The sequence below is a fragment of the Mauremys reevesii genome, linkage group 19 (genome assembly GCF_016161935.1).
Source record: "Mauremys reevesii isolate NIE-2019 linkage group 19, ASM1616193v1, whole genome shotgun sequence".
Taxonomy (NCBI): Eukaryota; Metazoa; Chordata; order Testudines; family Geoemydidae; genus Mauremys; species Mauremys reevesii.
This window is the reverse complement of record NC_052641.1, coordinates 2,609,129-2,628,614: the sequence shown is the minus strand read 5'-3', so window position 1 is coordinate 2,628,614 and position 19,486 is coordinate 2,609,129. Positions and strand designations below refer to the sequence as shown.

At 49.8% G+C, this 19,486-nt stretch overlaps 1 protein-coding gene across 3 annotated transcripts in view; it reads right to left on the bottom strand.

Annotated features, from left to right (window-relative positions):
* The window catches only part of LOC120386571 (ectonucleoside triphosphate diphosphohydrolase 8-like), a 67,612-nt gene that overhangs the window by 27,138 nt on the left and 20,988 nt on the right, over positions 1–19,486 (bottom strand). Inside the window, exon 1 of one of the 3 annotated variants that reach the window (XM_039505955.1) lies at positions 14,498–14,510. The exons of the other annotated variants lie outside the window; for them this stretch is intronic. The gene's annotated coding sequence lies outside the window, so the exon portion shown is untranslated. Of the gene's footprint in view, positions 1–14,497; positions 14,511–19,486 lie in introns of those variants that run through there. 3 annotated transcript variants of the gene reach the window in all.

Here is a 19,486-nt window from a genome sequence, read left to right as displayed (position 1 = left end):
CCCTATCTATCTATCTATCTATCTATCTATCTATCTATCTATCTATCTATCTATCTATCTATCTATCTATCTATCTCAGGGGTCCGCAACCTTTCAGAAGTGCTGTGCCGAGTCTTCATTTATTCACTCTGATTTAAGGTTTCGTGTGCCAGTAATACATTTTAATGTTTTTAGAAGGTCTCTTTCTAGAAGTCTATAATATATAACTAAACTTTTGTTGTATGTAAAGTTAATAAGGTTTCAAAATGTTTAAGAAGCTTCATTTGAAATTAAATTAAAATGCAGAGCCCTCTAGACCGGTAGCCAGGACCCAGGCAGTGTGAGTGCCACTGAAAATCAGCTTGTGTGCCGCTTTCGGCACCTGTGCCATAGGTTGCCTACCCCGATCTATCTAATACATACATGCACAATCCAAACTGGATACCTGAATGCAATGGGGAACATTTAATACATAGTACTTTTGCATAAATGAGTTTCTGGAGATGCAGCTTACATTAGTTCTCCAGACTAAATGATACCAGCAAAAGGATTTTTTGCTCGTATAACTGCATCTGCACAAGGGTTTTTGATGGCACAGCTATATCAAATGGGGTCTGTGTGATATTTTTATACTTCTTGCAGACATAGCTATGACAGTACAATTTCTAAGTATAGAGCAGCCTCAAGTAAATTTCTTGATAATTTTGCTAGGATGATAATTTCCCCAGGCAAAAACTTTGTTACTAAGTTTTAGGGTTGTAAATATATATTGAGAAAATGATCTTATGAGGAAGTTGTAGATATAAGAAAAACAAGTGGTTTGAAAGCCAGGAAATTCTCCGTGAAAATGAAAATAAATGTGAAATATGCAGTATTGGTGTAGCCATGAGCCCAGGATATTAGAGAAACAAGGTGAGTGAGGAAAAGATCAACCTCCCTGGGCAATTTATTCCAGTGATTAACCACCCTGACAGTTAGGAAGTTTTTCCTAATGTCTAATCTAAACCTCCCTTGTTGCAGTTTAAGCCCATTGCTTCTTGTCCTAGCCTCAGAGCTTAATGAGAACAATTTTTCTCCCTCCTTGTAACAACCTTTTATCTATTATTAACCTATTATCATGTCCCCTCTCAGTCTTCTCTTCTCCAGACTAAACAAACCCAATTTTTTCAATCTTCCCTCATAGCTCATGTTCTCTAGACCTTTAACAATTTTTGTTGCTCTTCTCTGGACTTTATCCAATTTGTCCTGAAATGTGGCACCCAGAACTGGACACAGTACTCCAGTTGAGGCCTAATCAGTGCGGAGTAGAGTGGAAGAACGACTTCTCGTGTCTTGCTTACAATACTCCTGCTAATACACTCCTGAATGATATTTGCTTTTTTTTGCAACAGTGTCACACTGTTGACTCATATTTAACTTGTGATCCACTATGCCCCCCAGATCCCTAGTCAACATACAGTTCCCTAGACCAGGGGTCCCCAACCCCCGGGCCGCGGACCGGTACCGGTCCATGGCCTGTTAGGAACCGAGCCGCGAACCGAGCGCACAGCAGGACATGAGCGGTGAGTGCACAGCAGGACATGAGCGGCTAGGACATGAGCGGTGAGTGAGCTAGCAAAGCTTCATCTGTGTTTAGAGCCGCTCCCCGTCGCTCGCATTACTGCCTGAACTCTGCCTTCTGTCAGATGTTAGATTCTCATAGGAGCGCGAACCCTACTGTAAACTGCGCATGCGCTGGAGGGAGTTTTGCACTCCTTATGAGAATCTAATGCCTGATGATCTGAGGTGGAGCTGAGGCCATGATGCTAGCTCTGGGGAGTGGCTGCAAAAACAGATTACATTAGCAGGGGTTTCACTGCACAGAGACCATAATAAATCAATCGCTTGCAGACTAATATCAGAACCCTATCAGTGAGTGGCAAGTGACAATTAAGCTGCATCTGGTGGTAGGCTTTATAGTGGCAAGTGAGTTGATGTACTTCAATTGTACAGCTGCATCTGGTGGCAGGCTTTATAGTGGCAAGTGAGTTGATGTACTTCAATTGTACAGCTGCATCTGATGGCAGGCTTTAAATCAGAATCCGGCACTTATATTAGTCCACACATGGCCCGCCCATTATTTTATTTACCACTTCCGTCCGTGCCTCTTTCCCGCACAGTTTTGGTAAGCCCACAAGCTAACCCTGGCCAAAATGAGTAAAAAACAAACGTCGCTGCAAAGCTTCTTTGAAAAGGGGGAAAGACCCAATGATGAGACAGCAGAAGACTCTAAGATGGCCAACAAAAAGAAAGCTGCATTTAAAAGAAAATACTAAGAGTCCTACATAAATTACGGGTTCATTGCAACAGGTGACTCACATTCTCCACGCCCGCTTTGTATAATATGTGGCGACCGGCTATCCAACGAAGCCATGAAACCTTCAAAACTGCTTCGTCACATGGAGACCAAGCACCCTGCATTAAAAGACAAGCCTTTGGAGTTTTTCAAAAGAAAAAAACGTGAACACGAAGAACAGAAGCAATTACTGAAGGCCACCACTTCATCAAATGTGTCTGCACTCAAAGCATCATTCTTAGTGGCTAACCGCATTGCTAAAGCTAAGAAGCCCTTTACTATTGGTGAAGAGTTGATCCTGCCTGCTGCTAAGGACATTTGTCGTGAACTTTTAGGAGAGGCTGTAGTTCAAAAGGTGGCATGTGTTCCTCTTTCGGCTAGCACCATAACTAGACGAATTGATGAAATAGCAGAGGATATTGAGGCACAGTTGTTAGAGAGGGTGAATGAGTCACCGTGGTACACAATCCAGGTTGACGAGTCTACCGATGTTGACAACAAGGCAACAATGCTTGTTTTTGTGCGATATATTTTTCAGGAGGATGTGCATGAGGATATGTTATGTGCACTTTTGTTGCCAACCAACACCACAGCTGCAGAACTATTCAAGTCTTTGAATGATTACATGTCAGGAAAACTGAATTGGTTATTTTGTGTCTCTATATGCACGGACGGAGCAGCTGCCATGACTGGACGGCTTTCTGGTTTCACTACTCGGGTCAAGGAGGTTGCTTCTGAATGTGAGTCTACGCACTGTGTCATCCATAGAGAAATGCTAGCTAGCTGAAAAATGTCATCTAAACTTAACAAAGTTTTGCAGGATGTGATTAAAATTATCAACCACATTAAAGTACATGCCCTTAACTCACGTCTGTTCGCGCAGCTCTGTGAGGAGATGGACGCAGAGCACACACGTCTTCTCTTATACACAGAAGTGAGATGGCTTTCTAAAGGTAGATCACTGGCCAGAGTTTTTGAGTTACGAGAGTCGCTCCAGAGATTTCTTTTAGAAGAACAGTCACCATGGGCAGCACATTTCAGTGACACAGAATGGGTCATAAAACTTGCTTATTTGTGTGACATATTCAACCTGCTCAACGAACTCAATCTGTCACTTCAGGGGAGAACGACAACTGTGTTCAAGTCAGCAGATAAAGTGGCTGCATTCAAAGCCAAACTAGAATTATGGGGGCGACGAGTGAACATTGGGATTTTTGACATGTTTCAAACATTAGCAGAGATTTTGAAAGAGACTGAGCCAGGGCCTTCTTTTTCCCAGCTGGTGCATGATCACCTATCTCAGCTTTCAAAAGAGTTTGAGCATTACTTCCCAACCACAAAAGACCCCCGAACTGGGAAGGAATGGATCCGCGACCCATTTGTGAATAAGCCAGGTGAATCGACTTTATCCGTGCTAGAAGAGGATCAACTGCTTGAGATCACAAATGACGGTGGCCTTAAAAGTATGTTTGAGATGACTTCAAATCTCCATACGTTCTGGATTAAAGTCAAGGCGGAATATCCTGAGATTTCCACAAAAGCAATGAAAAGCTTACTTCCATTTTCAACATCCTATCTTTGTGAAGCAGGGTTTTCTGCAGTGACAGCAACCAAAACGAGATTACGGAGTAGACTGGACATAAGCAACACACTTCGGGTGTCACTGTCTCCCATCACCCCCAGATGGGACCGTCTAGTAGCAGGAAAACAAGCTCAGGGCTCCCACTAATTCTGCATTATGGTCAGTTGTATAATTATTTCATTATATATTACAATAATAATAGAAATAAAAGTACAAAAATAAATGTAATGCTCTTGAATTGTCCCAAAACCATCCCACAGGTCCGCGGAAATTTTTTTTCTATGAAACCGGTCCCTGGTGCCAAAAAGGTTGGGGACCGCTGCCCTAGACCACCTAACACCCAGTTATAAACTTGTAGTGACATTCTTCCACTGGCCTTCTCTGGTGATGAAAGAATATCACTGTCTCAAAAGGTGAGCTCAGTCACGGCACTGAATTTCTCTGCACTGACATCAATGAGGGGAATGCTCCAGTAATTATTCTACCCAAGTGTGCCACAGGGGTTAACATTACCATGCTTGCAAACAGTTCCACAGGATGTCTAAAAGACCATCTAATGCTCCACGATGAAGACTATGGTCAACAGTTCTGTTCCTCTGACACAAAGGAACTCTCTACAATAAGGGTAAATCTTGTTCATGTGGAAGCCAGACCTTTCTTGAGGCTAACAGAGGGAGTTGTCGGGTAAGTCTTGCCCACATGCTCAGGGTTTAACTGATCATCATATTAGGGGTCGGGAAGGAATTTTCCTCCGGGGCAGATTGGCAGAGGCCCTGGAGGTTTTTCGCCTTCCTCTGCAGCATGGGGCACGGGTCACTTGCTGGAGGATCCTCTGCAGCTTGAGGTCTTCAAACCACAATTTGAAGACTTCAATAACTCAGACATAGGTTAGGGGTTTGTTATAGAAGTGGATGGGTAAGATTCTGTGGCCTGCTTTGTGCAGGAGGTCAGACTAGATGATCATAATGGTCCCTTCTGACCTTAAAGTCTATGAGTCTATGAGTTTGCCTGGGATCTGTCCGAGAGGAGGTACGCTAAGTGCTCCATTAGGGGGGCTGTGTTGGTGAGTATCCGAGTGTCTGTTGCAGCGGACAGTTTGTCCGTGTGCTTGATTGTTTGATTATTTGTTTGAAAAGTGTGATTTGGGAATGCTTTGTTCCAGGTGGGCCTTGAGTGCCCCTACTGTTATAAAAAGGCAGTCAGCAGCGAACCAGCTGAGCGGCAAACAGCGGGGGCTAACGGAGGGAGTTTGCCTGGGAGTTCTCCTGGGGAGTGCCCACTGAGGCTTTCATCTCGTGGGCTTCTGTGAGTTGCTGCAACAGCGGAGGAAGCTCTTAGAAGGGAGAAATTATGGAAGGTGAGCGTTCAGCTGTTGTAACCTGCACAGGTTGTGCCATGTTTGTCTTTCTTCCACAGGACAGAAGCGACTTTGTCTGTACAAAGTGCAAGCTGGTCTCCATATCAGAAGAGAAGGTTCGAGGTCTGGAGAAACAAATATCGACCCTGTGCTGCATAAGAGAAAATGAAGATTTCCTGGACAGACATCAGGCATAGGCAGCAGGTTTGTATAATTTTTGGTGGTGCCCAAAATGGTGGTGCCTCCCTCCCACTCCTGCCTTGTAAGCCGATATACGTATTTTATTAAATAGTGTAAACATGGACTGGAAGCCGTAAGCATTTAAGTTTCTCTTTAGTGCACGTCACTATCAGAAAAATCCATTGTTGATTATTAGTGGTCCTACAAATCAAGAATTTGTTGCTGGGATAAAATGAAGCTACAACGCGTCGGCGCCACAAGATTACAAGGGTCAATTAAAAGTGGAAAGTCAGAAGCAGCACTTGCCTACTTCAATATACGGGATTAAATTTTGTAGGAATGTTCTTCATGTTTTCTCTGAATACTGTGTGGGTGCCTCAGCTTCCCCTGCAAGGTGCCAACTGACGGTGTTGGGGACAAAGAGATCAGGTGGCCTCCTTGTCCGGAGGAGACACAAAGGCCAGAGGAGGGAGTGTCAGTTTGGAGCTGGCTAGAGAAATGGGGAGAGACCCAGAACTTGGACAAGATGGACCTGACTGAGGGGTCCTATTTTCTGTACCTACAAGATCTGTTTTTGACTGTGATCCTGTCGTCTAACAAACCTTCTGTTTTCCCGGCTGGCTGAGAGTCACTTCTGACTGCGGAGTTGGGGTGCAGGGACCTCTGGCTGCCCCAGGACCCCGCCTGGGCGGACTCGCTGTGGAAAGTGCACAGTGTGGAAGGGCTGAATGCTCCGAGGTCAGATCCAGGAAGGTGTAAGCTTCTTGCCCTGGAGACAGTCTGCTCAGAGAGAGGAGGCTCCCCCAGAGTCCTGACTGGCTTTGTATGGAGTGGTTCCAGAGTATCCCAGCATCCCCTTCCACACCATGCGCTTCCCGGAAGTCCGCACAGGCACTGACACTCCCTCCTCTGGCCTTTGTCTCTTTTCCAGGCATTAGGAGGCCACATGAACTCTTTGTTCTCCAACACCTTCAGTTGGCAGCTTGCAGGAGAGCAGCCCAGGCCATCAGTTGCTCGGAGACAGGGTTTCGGCCATTCTCTGTGCAGACAGCATCACACTGGCCCTCTAGGCTCTACAACAATCACACCCCTTATCCCACCATCTAGATCCTTGAGAAATGCATAGGGGAAACTGAGGCACCCACACAGTATTCAGAGAAAACATTAAGAACATTCCCACTTCGTAACACCTGTATACAACTAGTTATATACTTTAAAGGGTGTAAAATAATCAAGTATTGTGCTAAACACAATGATACTAGTTAGTAGGGGAAGCAAAAGTGGATGGGAACCTGGGAGGCAGTGACCATGAGATGGTCGAGTTCAGGATCCTGACACAAGGAAGAAAGGAGAGTAGCAGAATATAGACCCTGGACTTCAGAAAAGCAGTGGGGAGGGGATTGCGTCAGCCCCTCGGGAACAGTGCGATCAGACAGGCCAGAGCAGGCTGGGGCCTGGCCAGGCTGGGCTCCCTCAGGACCCACTTGCCTTGTGGGGCCTGCCTGAGCCCCTCCTACTGTCCGAGACAGGCCAGACCTCTGCCCCAGTCCCAGGTGGCTCAGCCCCAGGGAGGTGGGTGGGGCCCCACAGGTGGCGGGCGGCAGAGATTGCTTGGAGCCATGCTGGGGAGCGGGGCAGACCCTTGGGACGCAACCCCCCCACGAGCCTGCCTGGCTGGCCAGCAGCCCTGCCCAGCCCACATGGCAGAGCCCAGCTGCTGGGTGGCCCTATAGGTCAGCGGGAACTGCTGGCTGCGAGTGCTCACACAGCAAGGCCTGGGCGCTGGACTGCCATGGGTGAGGGGCCAGACCCAGCTGTGAGGAGGGGTTAGATGGGTCCATAATGGGCCCCTTCCCAATGTGGGGCCAGTGCCCAGATGCCTCCTACTGGCCTGTGGGGCACAAGGCTCTGGCCCAGCACTGGATTCATGGCCAGCCTGCAGCGGGGCAGGGCTACAGAGGGAGGTGAGCCAAGCTGGCCCAAAGGCTCAGTGATGCCGTTGGTTTGGCTACTCCGGGGCAGCCTACAGCTTGGGGGGGACTAGCCACTCTGAGCAGCCTTTGGTCTAAAAAGCTGCCAGTGATTTTACCCCCTCAGCCTGTTGTTACCCTTTGGGGAGCTGCATACGGGGCAAGAGACTTGTGGTTGACGTCCCTTCTGTGCCTCCCACATCAAACCAATGGTGCTTTCAGAGCAGACGAGCCAGACGTGTCATCATTCTCCTTCTCATAAACCCCCAGAGTGAGGGTGAGGCTATGCCCTCATCCTTCTTCTCTGAGGTCGGGTCATGGGATGGGCTTCAGCATATGCACAAAGTGTTCAGCCATTTGATAGCCTCATCGGCCAGGCGGAGAGCCAGTAGCCCGCTGTAGGAATAAGCCAGCAGGCACTCGTCAAGGCTAAGCAACGCACTCTGAAGCTGACTGCAGCTGCAGCACGGGGCATTAGAGAAACCCCCTTTGAAGCAATAGGCCACACAATTGCCCTGTCCTGTTTGAAGCTGGTTCAGGGATGACACCTTGGCAGGTCAAAACCTGGTGGGCTGACAATAGGGTCAGTGACCAGAGAGTGATTAATGCCGATCGCAGCTGATTTCACCGTGGTCTTCTAAGTGACCACAAAGGACCTCTGGAAGTCAGGCGACCTGGCGGGTGGTTGAAGAGGTCTGCGTCCAAAGGCAGGTCACTGTTCTCACGGATCGTAGCTGGAAGCCCCCTCCCAGCGAATATGGGTGGGTGCTCTGTGACTAAGTATCGGCAGGCCCGGTAACAATGCTTGTAGCTGTGTTGAGCTCTACATCACCCAGCCTCATGTGAGATGAGCAACACCAGCCAGCAGCGCAGTGCTCAGCTGTTGAATAGCAGAGGGCGAGGACAGATGTTCTCAGATATTCTCAGCCATAGGCGCTGACTCTATGGGTGCTCCAGGGCTGGAGACTCACAGAAAAAATATAGTGGGTGCTCAGCACCCACCAGCAGCCCTGCCGATCAGCTCAGATGTGGACACACCTAGCCTGGAATTTACAGAATTAATCTGTAAAGTAAATTGCAACAGGCCACGTTTACCCCCAAATATGCGTGTCCACCCCCAACCTTGCACTGAGCTGACCATGGCTGGGACTTGATGTCATTTTGGTGCCTCTCCATTTGCAGACCAGCCCTTAGCTACTTCTCACACTCTGCCAAGCTCCTCGTCTGTGACAACTAAACAAAGCCGTGGCTAGGAGCTGCTAGGCACAGACCCCAGCGTCTGGCCCAGGGCCCAGTGCAGGCATGGACAGCTGTAAGAGACGGGGACCCTGTTTCCTGTAGCCAAACCTTTGGCTGTGTTAGGGCAAGAAGGGAGGGAAGTCAAATTCGCAGTGGGAATGCCGTGGTGGCAGTGCTACAAGGCTTTCTTGGCAAGCCAGCTCGGTGATTCCCTCGGCCTCTCCTCATCAGTCATGTGCTCCAGCCCCCTAATCATTTTTGTTGCCCTCTGCTGGACTCTTTCCAATTTTTCCACATCCTTCTTGTAGTGTGGGGCCCAAAACTGGACACAGTACTCCAAATGAGGCCTCACCAATGTCGAATAGAGGGGAATGATCATGTCCCTCGATCTGCTGGCAATGCCCCTCCTTATACAGCCAAAAATGCCATTAGCCTTCTTGGCAACAAGGGCACACTGTTGACTCATATCCAGCTTCTTGTCCACTGTAATCCCTAGGTGCTTTTCTGCAGAACTGCTGCCCAGCCATTCGGTCCCTAGTCTGTAGCAGTGCATGGGATTCTTCCGTCCTAAGTGTAGGACTTTGCACTTGTCCTTGTTGAACCTTATCAGGTTTCTTTTGGCCCAATCCTCTAATTTATCTAGGTCCCTCTGTATCCTATTCCTACCCTCCAGCGTATCTACCACTCCTCCCTGTTTAGTGTCATCTGCAAACTTACTGAGGGTGGAGTTCACGCCATCCTCCAGATCATGAATGGCGTGAACATGAACATGAGGGGGAAAGGAGTCCAGGAGAGCTGGCTGTATTTTAAAGAATCCTTATTGAGGTTGCAGGAACAAACCATCCCAATGTGTAGAAAGAATAGTAAATATGGCAGGAGACCTGCTTGGCTCAACAGTGAAATCCTTGCTGATCTTAAACGCAAAAAAGAAGCTTACAAGAAGTGGAAGGTTGGACAAATGACCAGGAGGAGTATAAAAATATTGCTCAGGCATGCAGGAGTGAAATCAGGAAGGCCAAATCACACTTGGAGTTGCAGCTAGCAAGAGATGTTAAGAGGAACAAGAAGGGTTTCTTCAGGTATGTTAGCAACAAGACAAAAGTCAAGGGAAGTGTGGGGCCCTTACTGAATGAGGGAAGCAACCTTGTGACAGAGGATGTGGAAAAAGCTAATGTACTCAATGCTTTTTTTGCCTCTGTCTTCACAAACAAGGTCAGCTCCCAGACTACTTGTCATAAACAGTTAGTTAAGGGTTAAGGTCTCTTTTACCTGTACTGGGTTAACAAGCAGTACCTGTGGACACCTGACCAGAGGACCAATCAGGGACAAGATATTTTCAAATCTCTGTGGGGGGAAGTTTTTTTTTTCTGTTCTTTGTTTTAGAGAGTCTCTCTTGGGAGTTAAGGGAGTCCAGACATCTTAATCAAGTTCTCCCAGGTTTCTGCAGTATTGTTCTTCTATTCAGTCTAGTGAGTATTAGAAAGGCGAACTAGTATTTTTTTTACTTTTATTTCTGCATTGGCAATTGTGTGTTTTGCTGAAGTAATCTCTTTATTTCTATTGCTGTACTTTGCTTTTACTGAGAAAGAAAGGGGGAGGGGGAGTTCTCTCCAGGTTTATAATTTAGACTCTGTGTATTGTTCCATCCTGGTATGACAGAGATAGCGTACTTTCTTTTTTTGTTCTTTTTAATAAATTCTTTTCTTTTCTTTGGACTTGGTTAATTCCTTCTCTTGTGGAGATTCAAGGGAATGGGAGGGGGGAAGAGTGAGTTCCTCCTGAGGTTGATTCACAGAGTGGAATTGGTGTGTATCTCTCCAGAGTGGCTAGGAGAGAGGGAGGGGGGAAGTGGGCTGCTTCCCTGTGTGTAGAGATTCAGGGAGATTTAATCTGTGTTCCCCAGGGAAAGTTTGGGGAAACAGGCAGTGTGTCAGACACTTAGAAAACTGACTGGTGGCAGCGTATCAGATCTAAACTAGGATTTTAGTTTAGGGGAGTCCATGCAGGTCCCCATCTTGTGAACCCAAAAGCTCCAAGTGGGGGAGAAACCTGTGACATTACTGCACTGGGCAGCACAGCATGGGGACTAGGCGAGCAGCCGTCAATGGTGAAAGAACAGGTTAAGGACTATTTAGAAAAACTGGACATGCACGGGGTCTGCAGCTAGTCAGCAGTGAGATGAGGAGACATAACTGGCACCTTAAAGCACCTTTACCCCCCCTTCCTTCACAAGCTGCACTAAGCAGTTTCACAGCCCCGGGTGCAACACTGAGGGGGGGTAAGTACAGGAGGGGGGGCAATAACTCAAAGTCGCTCCTTTGCTTCCTGGTCCTGCTGCTCCCTCAGCCCCCTCTGCTGAAGAGAGACCAAGAGAAAAAATCATCCCCCCCTCCCCTTTTCCTTCCTTCTCCACCAGCACCAACTGGGCTTCAGAGCCCCCTTACCTGCCACGCACAGGGGCGGCTCTAGGCTTTTTTCCGCCCCAAGCATGGCAGGCAGGCAGGCTGCCTCTGGCGGTTTGCCTGCGGAGGGTCCGCTGGTCCCGCGGCTTCCGCACGCCTGCGGGAGGTCCGCCGAAGCCGCGGGACCAGTGGACCCTCTGCAGGCACGCCGCGGAAGGCAGCCTGCCTGCCGCCCTCGTGGCACCAGCAGAGCGCCCCCCGTGGCTTGCCGCCCCAAGCACGCGCTAGGCGTGCTGGGGCCTGGAGCCGCCCCTGGGCCGCGTGGCCACCTTGCTCTGCGGGGGGCTGCCGGAGCCAACGGGCCTGCTGCTCCTCAGTCCCCTGCTGCACTGGGGGGCTGTGCTGACACCCCTCCCCCTCCCAGCAGAGCCCACCCCGGCTCAGGGGGCCGGGCAGTTGCGGGCGGGCGCCTCCTCCTCCTCATCCCCGGGGATCCTGGGAGCCCGGCAACCAGCCGACGCTGCCTGCAGCCCCGGAGCCAGCGAGCAGGGCTGAGGATGCAGGAGGGTGGTGCGGAGCGGAGAGCTAGCTGGCGGCCACATGTAAAACCCGGCTCCAGACTCCAAGTCTGGAGCCCAGTGCTGGCTGCCTGGAAAGGCGCCGATTTTGGAAAATGTGCTCAGAGGGGAGCAGCCGCTTCCCCCTCTCCCCCCCACTATGCTACTGGGTGCAGGGGATGCTCTGGGGCGGGGCGGGGAGGGCAGGGGCCGGTGCCCGCTCCAGGCAGGGCCAGGGGAGAAACCCAGCTCCAGATATTGGTGGAGCACAGCCCTCAGCCCTGAATATTCCTGGTGCTCGGGCACCTCCAGCCCATATAACCTGCCGCCTATGACATCAGGATATGCTTCTACGGGCACAACGTTTTGAAGAATCAGAGCAGGCTGCACAGAGGGGACTGAGGGATGATGAAGAAATTTGTCAGCATGTGAACTCCAGGAAGAAGAAAGAGGAGCATCCATGTACCAGCAATGGAGATACAGATGAGCAACTGTTTTCATGTTCTTTCCACAGGTACTAATGCAGAGAGTGGACTAGATGATACATCTGAGGGAAGGGAGCAGAAGGAGACTCCACCGATTGGAAGGCACGAGATGCACTGTCCTAGGGATGGGGGTTCCACGACCACCGCTCCCAAGAGAAGGAGGCAGGTAGTGGAAGTCGGGGACTCCCTCCTCAGGGGGACTGAGTCATCTGTCTGCCGCCCCAACTGAGAAAACTGAGAGGTCTGCTGCTTGCCAGGAGCTAGGATTCACGATGTGATGGAGAGACTGCTGAGATTCGTCGAGCCCTCAGATCGCTACCCCTTCCTGCTTCTACACATGGGCACCAGTGATACTGCCAAGAATGACCTTGAGTGGGTCACTGCAGACTACATGGCTCTGGGAAGAAGGATAAAGGAGTTTGAGGCACAAATGGTCCATCCTCCCTGCGCAGGGAAAAGGCCTGGGTAAAGATCGTCGAATTGTGGAAGTCAACGAATGGCTACACAGGTGGTGTTGGAGAGAAGGCTTTAGATTCTTTGACCATGGGATGGTGTTCCAAGAAGGAGGAGTGCTAGGCAGAGACGAAGAGAGGGAAGAGCATAGTGGGATTGGAAGGGAAAGGAAAAGAGGGCTGGGCCAGGCTAACCCAGCCACTTCCTAGACTCAGCACATGGCCCCAGTGGTTTATGCACCTCTCAGTGGGTTCCACACAGGGCAGGATCTTCTCCAGCTGGGTTAGACTCCACCCAGCCCCAGCTACAGGACCCAGCAATCCACTCTCCCCTCTGGAATAACAGCCTACTCCTGGTATTAGCTAATGGTGTAAAGCCTGTAGCTAAGGTGAGCACAGTCTGTGCTGAAGCTTCAAATTCTGCTGATGTGGCGGGGTTGTCACAGTTGTATATGTTCTTTTCCTTTAAAAAAGTGCTAGGAAGTTACTAGGTTAGGTTGTTTGGGGGCCAGATTCACAGTAGCCCCAGCAACCTTTATTCTGCCCGCTGGGGGACTGCTTTATGATACAGCTTTTCATTACCTGAGCGCATACTAATTTTTTCCACAGGACGTCTGCCTCATTCAGTGAGCAGAATGGATGCAGAAGGGGGTCACATTAAGGTTACATGCATAATGGTAAATTTTGAGTGCTTGATGCCCCAGAAATAACATTCTTTTAACAAAGTGTTTGGTATGTAATACTATATATATACATATATCATGACAGGATCAGGCCAGATGGCTACAGGAGAGTGATAGAAGGCAGACATAGCCTCAGATTAAGCAGGTCCCTTTTCCCGGGGTACAGTCAGGAACTTGCTGGAACCAATTGAGGCAGGCAGGCTAATTAGGACACCTGGAGCCAGTTAAGAATCTGCTAGAATCCATTAAGACAGGCAAGCTAATCAGGGCACCTGGTTTCAAACCACCTCACTGCAGTCAGTGAGTGGCATGCGAGGAGCTGGGAGCAAGAGGCACAAGAAGCTGAGTGAATAGGCGCACTGCTGGAGGACTGAGAAGTACAAGCGTTATCAGACATCAGGAGGAAGGTCCGGTGGTGAGGACAAAGAAGGTGTTTGGAGGAGGCCATGGGGAAGTAGCCCAGGGAGTTGTAGCTGTCACTCAGCTGTTACAAGAGACACTAAAGACAGCTGCAATCCACAGGGCCCTGGGCTGGAACCCGGAGTAGAGGGCGGGCCCAGATTCCCCCACAACTCCCTATTTGATATAAGAAGAGTTGAGCTGGACTGTGGGTGCCACCAGAGGGGAAGGTCTCTGGCCTGTCCCCCGACCCATTAGGTGGGCCAGCAGAGACTGCGGGGATTGTTCTCCTCCTTTTCCCCATGCTGGCCAGTGATGAAGTTAGCAAAGTGAACCTCAGGTTCGTGCCACTAACAAAAGGAGCCAAACTGAGGACTGCTGAAAACCTCTGAGGCGACAAATCCGCCAGGAAGCGCAGAACCCACCAAGGCAGAGGAGGAACTTTGTCACAATATATATTTGTAACCTATGTATCTAAAAAAATATAAACATATTTTAGTGATTATCATGTTGATGCAAATGCAACCTTAAAATAATTTTTCTAATATCCAGTAAGAACCTGCCAACTATGATACCAACAGATGTTTTCTGTTTTTCTAAACCAAAGCTCAAAGCACTGGCATTATTTGGGGGTAATTAAACTCATTGATGTGCATCATCTTAGTGTTACTTTAGCTGTATGCAAGCTGTAATAACATTGATTATGAAAGTCTCACATCAGCTTTCCCAAGGGAAAACATGCCAACCTCAAGCTGCAATAGAATGATGCACTGTACAGAGCTTGGGCGTAACCCTCTGAATGCTGCAATGGCTCCCTCATTTCTCCACCATTGCAACTAGTGAGGTCATTCCAACCCTGAAGCTCGACAGTGCTTACAGCACCCCACGGCAGTCTGTATTCTCTGTATAACACGGCTCTGTTAAACTTCTGGGATCAGACTTCTCTCCAAAGGTTGACAAGTGCAGTGCTGTCATGGCTACTCTTCAGTACAACTCTAGCAACTTGACCTTCCAGGCTTGAATCTTTGTATTTACACTTTCATCAAAGTATAAAAGTTCCAGGCATTCCCTATGACTCATGCCTGCTCGTCTGCAGAGTCCAAGCTAGGGGGGAGAAAGCAGAGATTTCAAGCAAGCTGTGGGTAGCAAGAGGGTCTGAGTCTCCTCTCTGAACATGACTTTTGCACTACTGTGATTTCCACTACTTTAGTTAGTCCTAATTTATCCAGCGCAGCCAAGAGGAGAATCAGGCCCTTAGTGTAATGCCTACAAAGCCTCTCTGACTATCTTGGCTGGGCCAGTGATAAGCAGAGACTTTTTCTCTTCACCTTCTTTTTTCCACCTACTCCCCATGTGACACATATAGATAGCAAATACACCTGGAATATGCTATTAATAACTATAGGTCTTTCTGGCCCTTAAATCAGAAAAGCTATCACTCTGTTCTCCTACCAAGGACTCAACAAGATCACAAGATATACCTTTCTTTACCCCATCTCTATTCCCCCAGGAATAGGAAACGGGCTGTTCAAATGAAATCTTCAGACTATTGGTAGGCTTTTGGTCAAGAGTCTCTCCTAATGTATATGCAAAGGGAACGGTCTCTTCCTCTGTCTAGCTAAAAAGAACTCTCCAAATGTTGGCAAACAAGGGTAACATCCTGGTGACCTATGCAGAATGAACCATTGTTTCCTGTAAGTTAATCAATTTTTAGAGAGGTGTAGAGAAACTGTAAATTTATACTTGTTAAGAATAACTTGTTAGGTGACCTACAGACCTACTCATCTCTCAAAGAGTATATATCTATAGAGAGACCTTGTATACAGATATAGATATATATCGCCAATATATTTTTCACTCCAAATTAGTAACAGTCCAACTGATTTGACCATTTGGCCATGCTTCCCGGCAGCCAAGGGGAGTCCTACTGACTCTGGCTATTCGGCCACGCTTCCCGGCAGCCAAGGGGAGTCCTACTGACTCTGGCTATTCGGCCACGCTTCCCGGCAGCCAAGGGGAGTCCTACTGACTCTGGCTATTCGGCCACGCTTCCCGGCAGCCAAGGGGAGTCCTACTGACTCTGGCTATTCGGCCACGCTTCCCGGCAGCCAAGGGGAGTCCTACTGACTCTGGCTATTCGGCCACGCTTCCCGGCAGCCAAGGGGAGTCCTGTTGGGGCCGGCCATTGGACCACACAGCCCTGAGGCTGAGGGCAGCCATATAGATTTAACTGCGGAACTACCACACTCTTATCCCTGCCCCCCCGCAGGGTGACATGGTGTACTTGCCCCGCAACACATGGTGGAGAATGCAGGCAATAGTTGGGACCTGCTAACAGGACCCAAGTGAGGGGAGACCACCTGAAGTAAGCATAGGGTTCCCCCGCTTGTTAACCGCTGTAAAGCAAGATGGAGATGGACAAACTAGTGAAGTGGTTGTTAGAGAACCAACAACTACAGGCGACTCAGAAGCAGCAGTGCCAAGCGTAACTGATGCAGCAGAGCAACTGCTGATGCATGAGCTGGCTGACCAGCACTAAACTCAGCAGGAGCGATTGGTGCAGCAAATGGTGCAATTGTTGCAGACACTGGAACCCTAACCTGCCAATCTCCCTATGAGACTCACAAAGATGGGTCCCTGAGATGACCCTGAGGCCTTTCCTGAACACTGGGCCACTCTGCTGGCCCCCTACATGATGGGTCCAGCCCAGACTGCATACTGGAATCTGGACACTCTGGGTGCCCTTGAATACAGAAAGGTAAAGGTGCTATCTTAGACTGGGCAGGCATCAGTCCCAAGACCTACCACCAGTGTTTCCGCCGGGAATGATACCAACATTCTGGGAGTCCTAAAGGAGGCTGGGCTCATGGCAAACCTGGCCAATGGGAGGTGACGTACCTGGGGCACATAGTGGGTGGTGGGAAGCTGAGGCCCCTAGTAGATAAGGTACAAGCCCTAAGGGACTGGCCTGCCCCCATGACAAAAAAGGCAGGTGAGGCAGTTCTTAGGGCTGGTGGGGTACTACTGCTGGTTCGTGCCTGATTTCACAATACTAGTAGCCCCTTTGTCGGACCAGACTAAGAACTTGCAACCGCAGAAGGTCCGGTGGTCCGAGACATGCAAGGTGGCCTTCCACACACTGAAGGAACGGCTAGCACAGGAACCAGCTTTAAACCATCCTGACTTTGATACCATTTGTCCTACAGACGGATGCCTTGGAAACCGGACTCAGGGCAGTCCTCTCACAAGAAACCAATGAAGAGCACCTGTTTCTATACCTGGGCTGGAAACTGTTCCCCAGGGAGACTCAATATTTGACCATCGAGAAAGAGGTGCTAGCCGTGAAGTGGGCAGTGGAGGCCCTGCATTATTACTTACTGGGAAACTCCTTCCAGCTAATTACAGACCATACACCCCTCCGCTGGCTCAATAACATGAAAGACACCAACACCCGGATCATATGTTGGTACCTCTCCCTACAGCCATATGATTTCTGTGTCTTCCATTGACCGGGAAAGGCACATGCCAATGCAGATTTCTTTTTGAGGTGGAGTAGGGAGGAAGACAAGACAAGTGAGACAGGGGTGTACTTGCCCCGCATTGGAGTGGAAGGGGCTAAGCCAGAGCTCTTAGAGGCCCTCAACCCTGCTGGGCATGCTCCAACCAGTGCAGCAGTATGAAATGGAGCAGCTTAGCTTAGTCTGGGGCTGACCACCAAGAAGGATGGGCGCATCTCGTTGGCTCCAGCTAAGGAGCAGGCAAGATCCAGGAATGCGGGAGCAGGAGACACCAAGGCCCAGGCAGGCACCTAGGTACCTGTGGCTGCCCCAGGGAGATTGCGGTTGCCACCCAAAGAGCCCCGAGACTCCAAAGACACTCTGACTTCAACTGCAGGAGTCACGGTAGGAAGTATCCCAGGAAGTGACTAGCCAGTGTCCCTGCAGCAATCGGCATGTTGCGGGTGGATTCCCCGCCAACTTAGTGGCAAACCCGTTCGCCACTACCAGGGTGGGTGGGACTCGAGGGAGCAGGGAAAGCCCAGGTCCCCCTACCCAGCTGCCCCTGCTTCAGGGGGGTGACCCACCACACCCCCTCCTGATGACTCTGGCTGTTGGGCCGCATTTCCCTGCAGCCAAGGGGAGTCCTATTGACTCTGGCCATTCGGCCAAACTTCTCTGCAGACAAGGGCAGTCCCATAGGCGCTGGCCATTGGACCACACAGCCCTGAGGCTGAGGGAAGCCATATAGACTTAACCGCAGGGCTACCATGCCCTTACCCCATCCCCAGGATCATGGGGTGTACTTGCCCTGCAACAAGAAGCTATAAAGGATTTGGTTGTTTTTTTCTCTAAATGTTTGCTATACTCTAGAAGTGATATGAATTGTATGGCACCAGAAGGAAAAAGAATATTGAAAGATAGCAGCACTTACCTGATGTATACATTTGAAATAGTAAAAGAATTTGCTTTAAAAAGGGGAATTCCAATGCATGGTCTATGTTAACAGCAGGGCCGGCTCCAGGCAGCAGCCGAACAAGCTGGTGCTTGGGGCGGCAGATTCCAAGGGGCGGCATCCCGCCAAATCCTTTTTTTTTTTTAATGCTTCCAGGCTTGCGCCGCCCTTGCAGGTTTTTTTCTTTTTGGTTTGCTGCTCCTGCCGCCCTGTAGGGGGCGGTGGCACAGAGGAGGGGAGCTGCTGGGAGTGGTGCCAGGTCTGCAGCAAGCCCAGCACGCAGCCCACGTCCTTCCCTGCCTGCCCCCCAGAGCGGAGCCCTCCGAGCAGGTGATGTGGCGGGAGGGGCCGCATGGCGAGCACCTCGCATAAGGAAGCCCTGGCGGCCCCCTTCTCTCCCCCCCCTGGGGTGTGCATTCCGCTGCCCGGGGTCTGCAGGGCTGGGAGTCCTCACGCTCCCGCTGCCCCACAGGGATTTTTTTTGTTTTGTTTTTTCTTCCCTTCGCTGCTCCCGCCGGCTGGGCAGTTTGTTTCGCACCCACCCGCCCTTTGCTGCTCCGGCCGGCAGGTTTGTTTCACGCCTCCCGCCCGTGCTGCTCTGGCCGGCTGGTTTGTTTCCCGCCCCGCCCCCCCTTCATTGCTCCGACCGGCTGGCAGGTGTCCTTCCCCGCCTTGCTGCTCCGGCCGGCCAGCAGGTTGGTTTCCTGCCCCCCCGCCCTTTGCTGTTCAGGCTGGCTGGCAGGTTTGTTCCCCCCGCCCCTTCGCCGCTCCGGCCGAGTGGCGGGTTTGTCGCCTTCGACTCTCCCCACCCTTTGCTGCTCTGGCCCCCGCGCAGGTTTTTTTTTTTTTTTTTTTTGCTTGGGGAGGCAAAAAAGCCAGAGCCGGCCCTGGTTAACAGAGAAATAAAATCCTTGAAATGAATAACACATAAAAAGCTTCCAATAAGAAAAGGATCAGAGAAAAGTATTTACCCTGTCACCAACTACTGGATATCAAAACTGAGAAAACAGAAATCTGAGAACTCATTTGGCAAGTGTCCAATGGAAACCAAGTATCAGGAGGTAGCCGTGTTAGTCTGTATCCACAAAAACAACAAGGAGTCCGGTGGCACCTTAAAGACTAACAGATTTATTTGGGCATAAGCTTTTGTGGGTAAAAAACCTCACTTCTTCAGACAGATCTGAAGAAGTGAGGTTCTTTACTCATGAAAGCTTATGCCCAAATAAATCTGTTAGTCTTTAAGACAATAGAAACCAGAGGATTGCCCCGTTCAACATTCCCTGAAAGCCAGGTATAAAACTGAGGTCATCATGGGGGAGCTCAGAATTTGCTGAACCTGTCAAAGAAGCTATTGAACCAATAAAGTGTTACCAGACACTTGACAGCCTCTTCCCCACCCCAAGGTCACAGAACT